At 40.0% G+C, this 8,769-nt stretch overlaps 1 pseudogene; it reads left to right on the plus strand.

Moving 5' to 3' along the window:
* The first annotated feature begins 220 nt into the window (after window positions 1-220).
* Window positions 221-7,505, plus strand: LOC147458084 (uncharacterized; annotated as a pseudogene).
* The last annotated feature ends 1,264 nt before the right edge of the window (window positions 7,506-8,769 follow it).

Genomic DNA, 8,769 nt, shown 5'->3' on the forward strand with positions numbered 1-8,769 from the left:
ATGAGATACGAGGCCTCTTTCACTGTCTACTCAAAGAGGGAATTGGAGCACTGGCTATAGTTATGAGATATCAGGATCAGAGATGCCTCAGGTTGTTTTTTCTAGACTTGCGTAGACTTTGGGAGAGTCGCTTGAGGAGACCAGACAGAGGGAGACAGTCATAGAAGGAGATCACTCACTTCTTTAGAGCAAGGACTCAACAGCCAGATGAGCATTCCTCATGGAGGCTCCATTAGAGGATCAGTACTATTATAGCACGATATGGGAGACTTCTAGTATGACTATTTATAGAGGCCGAGATTCTCGAAGCTCTTCAATGACCGATGCAATACTTCCTCCTCAGACAACGCCTGATGTGGGGCATCCTCGGACAGTAACAAGGATGATGATGATTTTACTGTGATAATTTTAGTCTTTCATTTTCCTTCATTTTATTTTGGTACCCAGACATTGGATTCATTCCACAAGGATTGAATCTCATAGGTCGTTTAATATAACATTTCATTTCTCTCTCTATCCTATCTCTAGTTGTAATCAAGGCACGAAACCTGTTGCCAATTAACTCAGCCATGGCGCCCTCGCCTGCTCCCCGAAGTTGCTAGCCCTTGCTGAATATCGCACAGCTCTCTAGGCATTCCCCCGCCTTGCGTCATTTCCTGGAAACAAAACATTGCAGGATCCCTTTGAATCAGCTCTTTCTTGAGGGCGTGGCGCCATTGAAATTGCAGGTGAGGAGCAGAGGCCTCGCAATTGCGAAGGTGGAGGCAATAACAAGGATAGTGGAGGCGGTAGAGAAAGGGGCGTCATTTATAAGCAGCATGAGAAGGCGTCCGCGAGCCTGTGCAGGTGCTCCAACTTATATAGGCGATGATCAGGCCGAGATCTTGGCTCACTTGCCAACTTGGACGCTAAATGAGATGGGTTTGAAACTGCTGTTAAATGTATTAGTTATCGTGAGCTGTACTATGGGAAAAGTGTTGGCAACACCTCCCCTCACCATCACCACCACCACCACCAATTCCTCCAGCTCTTAAGCATTGAGGCAGTCCGGGACGGGCAACAAGAAGAGTGGCCTCTAAGCACCCTTCTAGGCTCTCGTGATGCTCAATTGGGTTGGGGTTGAAAAAAACAACAAACACGCACACACAAACCCGCAACCTAACCCTACACAAATTTGAGGCACCACCTAGTTTTGGATGCTAACTAGGACGCGTAAAGAGAGAGAGAGAGAGAGAGAGAGAGAGAGAGAGAGAGAGAGAGAGAGAGAGAGTGCGAGAGCTGCTTTGAAATGTATCGGCAATGATCAAGCAAACACAATTATATATGTAAGAAAGAGAGAGAAGGGGGAGGGGATGCTTGTTGCATTAATACCTTCTTACAAATCTGTCACGACCAATCAAAGTGAGATTAGTATTTGTTCAACATAGCTTGAGTAAATTACACCACAACACATCGTAAGAAAAGCCACCCCAATCACTGACTTAAGGATAGGGGAGTCCTCTCCACCCTGTTGCCTTCTTCCAGTATGTGGAATTTATGGCTGACTTGATGACAACACCCAGAGACAAGCTATCAAGAACTTAAAAAACACCAAGACACTTACACATCATTGTTGTCCATTACTTTACGTTGGAAGAGAGAAAAATTATCCAAGCTTAGTCCAAATCCACCCTCCTTGATTCAGCAAATGTTGGGCTTACACTAGTAGGAGAAATGATAGATTTCCTACTCTCAATTGAATGATCACTCTCTCTCTCTTACAATGGCATAGAGTTCCCTTGTTAATCACCCATAATATAACACATGCATATGCATAAGATAATGAGCTTCCACTCAAGAGCTCTTGCTTATGGATCCCCCTTTTGTGCTCTTGCTATAGCATAGTGCTCTTGCTTATGGCTCCCCCTTTTGTGCTAGCTACACCCTCCTTTTATAGCAATTTTGGGGGCTAGGGTTACTCCTCTAACCATGGTTAGGTTAGATTTTCAGCACTTATCTAATTTCTTTTGCTTGGAATTATCAAGAAGTTGGTGTGGATAGATGAAGAAGAGAGAGAGGAGAGAAGTGGAGGTGATAGGACTTTTCATAGTAGGTTAGTGTTAGTAAGTAGAGTTAGTATTTGTATTGATTTACAAATGGAATTGGATATTTACAATGGGAGTATCCAAGTAGGATACAAATAAGGAAGAAAAAACTCTTAATAGGTAAGAAAATATGGATTTCTTACAATGTTGATGCTCCAAGCGTCGTGAGTAGGGTCAATTTTGACGTTTGTTGACGGTCCACTAGCTTTGATGGTATGTTTTTTCTCCACTCTTGACCTCCCTTGGGAGCCAAGTTAAGTGAACATGAGTAATCAATCACCATGATGTTTTCTTTCAAGAGAAGAGGCTGAATTTTGTGGTTTTTTGATAGATATGGATGAGGAAAAATGAGATTAGGTGATCAATTTTGGAATGGAAGTGTGTGTAGGAGACATGAGTTCACCATAGTTTCTCTTATTCTTCAAGGTTGAGAAGAAGGTGAGTAGGGTGCAGAGAGGAGTGGTGAGAGAGGTGGGGATGATGAGTGGAGAAGTGTGTGTGAAAGAGGAAAATGATAAAGTGGAAGAGGAAGTGTGGCTGCATAGCATGGGCAAACTGGGATCCACCAATAAAATCATAGCTCAGAGCTCGTAGCTCACAAAAATATGAAAAAATTTGAGGTAAAAGTTCAGCCCACGAGCTACAAATTTTGTTTGTATCACCTTTTCAAATTTGGAGAGCATGTGATCTTTAAAAATTTAGCAAAACCAACTATTTTTTCCACTGCACAAAGTCCTTGTGAGGTCCTTCTTTGTATGATTCTTTTGAATACCTCCAAGAGTGAGCCCCCCATAGTGCATGCATGCATGCCACATACCCTTGCCTTATTTGGTAGGTCTATAATTGAAGATATTGTTGAGATCATGATATAAGTGAATAGTACAACTAAGAAAATCAAATATTGAGGGGTCTAAACAAATATGTACATGTCAAATATAAATAATATAGGTGGAAAAAATATAAAGGGGTCAAAAATAAATCTCTCTCATTATAAGTCTACCATAAAAAGATGAATATTTTTGGTGGTCTAATTTATGAGAGTAATAGAGAATAGATGTAGGAAGGAAAAAATCACAATAGTGAAAAAATATAGAACTAGTTTTTTTGGATTTTTGTTGGGATGTAGTTACACCAAAAATAAGAGAAGCTTGCATGAAATTATTTTTATATGGAATAAAGAGTATGCAAAATGGTAAGAAAAAATATGGTAATGGTGAGTCCATGTACATAGCATAATAACACACCATAGGTAGAAATATTTAAATAAATACCAAAATAATTATGAAAAATCCCTTTATTTAGGCTCTATATACAATGAAATATTTACACACAAATGGGCCATAATATACTTATAATTTTTATTTTTAATTTTTAATTTTTTTGGCTCAACTAGCCACAATAGTGAAAAAATATAGAATTAGTTGTTTTGGATTTTTGTTGGAATGGAGTTACACAAAAAATAAGAGAAGCTTGCATGAAATTATTTTTATATGGAATAAAGAGTATGCAAAATGGTAAGAAAAAATATGGTAATGGTGAGTCCATGTACATAGCATAAATAACACACCATAGGTAGAAATATTCAAATAAATACCAAAATAATTATGAAAAATCTTTTTATTTAGGCTCTATATACAATGAAATATTTACACACAAATGGGACATAATATACTTATAATTTTTTATTTTTTATTTTTTATTTTTGGCTCAACTAGCCGAGTGACTAGCTAATTGAGGGTTTTTAAGAAGATATGGGAAAAGTCCCCAAACTCACACACACCTATATACAAAGAAATGGTAGGGATAGCCACAGTGTTTGGATGATTTTGGTAGGGTGGGTTAACTCACTATGGAAATTACGGAGAGCTGAAAAATGGCTATCAGCGTCAACTTGCTCCATGCAAGTTCAAAGTCCAAAAGCCTAATGGAAAGCTCGTTAGAGAGCTGGAGATCGGTCTCAAGTTCTTCCCTAAGGTTTGGCAAAGCTTTTGTCACTATTACTGACTATCCTTTAAATACAAGTAGTAGAAGTAGGGGCTTTGCCACAAGCATGTGGGTACTTTGCAGGTTCATCATGGAGTCTTGGAGATCCATTTGATAGAAGCCCATGGTCTCATAGATTCAGATAGCTTTGGTAAGTGGTGTGTTCTGTCAACGTGGAAGATGCCATGTCTGGGGCTTAGAATTACTCCTAATCGAGCATTTTTCATTCTGCAGCTAGAAAATTTGACCCTTATGCTGTCATCTATTGCCATAAGGAGCATCAAAAGAGCCGTGTCGTTGAAGGTATGGATGTCACCTTCTTACTACCAACTTTACAGAAATGATATGTCATATGTTATCTTCACTTTTGAGTTCTGCAAATGGGTTTCAATTATCGAGGCCAAAGCATGAATGTTATTTTTTGATTACCATTAATCTTTATTCTATCTCAATTTATAGAGGCAAAATCTTGACGTTGAGCTCTGCAAATGGGTTTCAATTGTAGAGGCTAAAGCATGAATGTTATGTGATCAGCATTGACCTTCATTCTATTTTTCTTGTACAGAGGCAAAAGCATGGATGGTATTGATCAATTAACAATTGGCATTTTTTCTGGTTTTCTTGAATAGGTAAGCAAGGAGAAACTGTGTGGGATGAGACTTTCTCTTTCCAAGTGGAAAACGATGTGACCGATGCCTTAATCAAGCTCTTTGACAAGGATGATTTTTAGGCTGATGATCCTCTCGGCAACTGTTGTGTAAGTAGACAAGACTTTTAAGCGGGATCCATTGGATTTGTATGGAGATGGGGGGTGGGATGCATGTGTAAGTTATGCACTTCGAATGCATGGTGTCTTCATGTGGATGCTTTCGTAATCTTGAGTGTTGCCTCAGATTGTTGCTGGTTTGTATCGCTTTGTGGGAGAGAGGTTATGACTACATGTTTTTATTAATCCCAATTTCGGGGTTTTCACCAGTAATAATGATGGGATGTCACTTTCATGAATGAAAGGGTTTTTTCTTTTAACCCCTAAATGCAGAACCATTCCTTGTAAAATGCACTTTTCCTCCTTTGTATAACCCAAAGGTATCTAGTATGTATAAAGTGCTTGGGTAGCCAAGGGCTACCTAAAAAATGGTAGGGTGGAGAATCGTAGGCTTACCCACGTGTGGTCTCACATGCATTTTTGCAGTCTTTACCATCTATTGTTATGTGAGTACGTGCACACATTAGCATGTTGGCCTCTATGAGTGAACACATTAGCACGTTGTCCTATGTGAGTGCACACATCAGTACGTTGTCCATGCATTAGTGTGCACATGCATGTACATCCTTTACCATCTATTACTCTGAATGTGCACACATTAGTACTTAGTCCACACATTTGTGTGTGGGTAACTTGTGTATGTAATGAAGTATGAATATTGAAACTGCCCTGAAGTCACTGGATATGGTGGAATTTTGCAGAATTCCATTGCATAAAGTATTTGTAAGTGGGCATTTACCTCCTTCAAAGTACAAGGTGTTGGGTTCCAACGGACAACCACAAGGCGAAGTGAGCATGGCACTCAAGTTCTCGCCCACGGTATTTCACACGCTTAAAAAAATTTGAACTCCTTTTTTTGTAGAAAAGTGTTTGAAACTAGCTCTTCTACTATGTGTGAAGACTTGGTAGCCTAGCTTCTAATAGAAGACATGATGATTGTACGATTTGAAAAGATTGGCTCTTTTTCTTTAAAGGATGTAGAAGTAGCCAATGACAAAGACGGATAGTTGTTTGATGGACTTTGTAAGAATTTTTGAAAGACATCTATATGAAAATGATCATTTTTAGTTTTCTATTTAATCTTTATCTCTTTTAGTAAAAACGAATGTGCTAATTTGTATATGATATGTTAAATTGATTATTCATGTGAATTATTATAATACAACTACATAGATAGCATTTTGTGGCTACAACCATGTAGGAGAAAGAAGAATTTCTTACTACATGGTTAGTTAAAACTCTCATATAGCTATAATATTATGGCTACAGCCATCTAGGAGAATCCGAGACAAACTAGTAAGAAATTCTTGCTATATACTTAAAACGCCTATATAGCTATAATATTATGGTTACAACCATATAGGAGTATTCTCATTATTACATGTTTTCACTCTTACTAGATATGTGTATTCAATCTAGTAATTTGCCTAGTAATTATATGTTTTTTTCTATATAGAAATGCATCCAAAGCTCCTTGTGTGGGTGGATATGGGCATGATGTGGGCTTTTCAAAGTAAAAGTCTTCCCTCATGCTCGTCTCTTCTATGTTGACATCCTTTTTTGTGACTCAGGTGCGTGACTCTTAGACAGTAGCCCTACAAATGGCGACTTAGGGCAAGGTGACAAAGCAAAGTAGCAACATGGAGTGGGCTGCAGCAAGCAAGCCTGTGCTAAGTATGTGGGCCATGTGGTCGGACCTGACTGTGACTAACCCCTCAACTCACTAACCTTATGATCATGAATTCATCTTATCTGAAATAATAAGGAGCCATTCGTTTTTGCGACTCTGCTCCACCAAGAGAGCTCATCTCCTTCCTCACCCCACTCTCTCTCTCTCTCTCTCTCTCTCTCTCTCTCTCCATGCACACTCTTCAACTCTAGTATCAAAGCAAGAGGACCATAGGAGCTTTGTAGTTGGTAAGCCAAAATATAGGTGAAATATGCAACTCCTCTTTGCATCAGAGTTCTACCTCACAAAAAGGCTTGAGATACTCGGAATTGAGGTGGGCTACAACTCTCTAGTTGGACTTTTTTCCAAATTCCACTCTCATTTCCACATTGCCTGCAAGTCAAGGGTGAACAGGTCAAGGTTTTTGTAGATATATTTTAAGCTACTTAAAAGTGGATTTTTATGCTCATTCTCAAGGTCCTGACCAATTTTTTGTGCTCTTCAAATTTTTTTGAAGGGCTTTTTAGCAAAATTGTAAACAACGCAAGCAATTTTCATCCTCAAATTGTAGGATGCTCTAGTTTTTTACAGACTTTGGGTTGCATGCTTTTGATGCATATATTGCCATCGACTACAAGTCCTCACCATCAGATTCCCAAGCACATTGCTTAGAGGCATATCTTCTACATTGGCATCACAGGTGGATTGTGTTGGATCACTGGTCAAGGTTCTCATCCAACTCAGGCGTAGAGTTCCGCATCAACATTGCAGGTGGGCATCATGCATTACTATGTGTATGCCAATTGAGATTTTATAGGTGTTTTGAAATGGTTTTTTTGTGTGTTTTTCTCAGGTTTTGTACCTGATTGCCATTATGTGCCATGCAGTCCTCGTTAGTTTTGAGGACAAGGCTCCCTTGGTTGGTGTGGTGATCGTGATGTATGCACTCAATGGTGCAAGCATTGAACTTGATGGGCTGGATGTCCTCGTTGAGCTTAATTAGAGTGCCAGAGAAGTTGTCTCCCTCTTCCCACCAAATGGGAAGCAAGCCACCTAGGCGAATGGTCAATGCAAGACCTTCGCCAAAGATGGCGATGAGCTTGTAAGAACTCCTTCACTTTGGAGGGAACGGTGGCAACATTTTCTTGATTTTGAGTGGCTAGTGATGACACGTTTTTGGTAAATGTGTGCTCTACCTCCTTAGTATTGGCTAGAATGCGGTATGTGTCCACTTGTTTTTAAAATTCGAGAGATTGGAGTCGGGCTTCGAGGACAATGTGCGCTCCTTGCCGCACTGTCGAAGCAAGGGACTTGCCAATACACCGTGTGCGAGCCATAAATGGCTCCAAGCACACAACAAGCCTAAACTAGCAAGCTCAAGAGAGCAAAGGGTGTGTCACTCACCGCTCTACGCTCGCCTTCGTGGTGGATTCCTCGCCGCGATGAAGAAGAAGCTGCAGTCGTGCCGCGCTCAACCACTTCGCCGCCGTCGTGCCTTCGTAATGCTTGATCGCACACACACTCTCCCTCTCTCTCTCTCTCTCACACACACACACACACACACACAAGGAGGTGAAGAAGAAGAAGATGGAGATGGAGCAAGAGCACTCTTCTATTGCACAAATGAGAGAATGAGTAAAAATTAGGTTTAGTTGGCTTTTATAGGAGCTCACCCCATTCACACTTGGGCGCCCATGCTTAGCCAACTAATCCCTTGAATGTCCCAGTTAGAGTGCGCCTCTCATCGGCGATCACTCTTACCCTTTTCCTATTGGACCGACAAGCCCGGTACCTGACTCTACCAAATACATAATACGCGTCCGTCGTAGGTGATGGGGTGTCCGTGAGCCGTGAGGGTTAACATGCCCCCCTTCCTGATGTAGATTCCGTCCTCGGAAGCTATTGAGTTGAAGCTGGTTCGTCGAGGTGGAAGAGCATTTGAGATGAATGTCCTTAGCCTTCTTCAGTCACTGCAAAATCAAACAACATTGGCATAGTAATTGCATTCTCTTAAAAAGCATATGCAGTTTGAGGTAGACAAATTGATTGGTAAAAGAATTTCAAACAATTTTTTAGCAATGAACATTAAATTGCAATGTAATCAAATGCATAAACAAATGTAAAGGTAAAAAATTAAACAAGTCTGGGGTCACTAATTTGATGGTCGAAAGGCACTAGAGATCGAATATTAATACCATGGGTAAGCTTCTTAATTTTCTGTGGTCAATTAAGTTGTTTAATTGCGAGAGCCAAGTATTCATGTTCGA

This window comes from Adiantum capillus-veneris, chromosome 5, assembly GCF_014529385.1.
Source record: "Adiantum capillus-veneris isolate H3 chromosome 5, ASM1452938v2, whole genome shotgun sequence".
NCBI lineage: Eukaryota > Viridiplantae > Streptophyta > Polypodiopsida > Polypodiales > Pteridaceae > Adiantum > Adiantum capillus-veneris.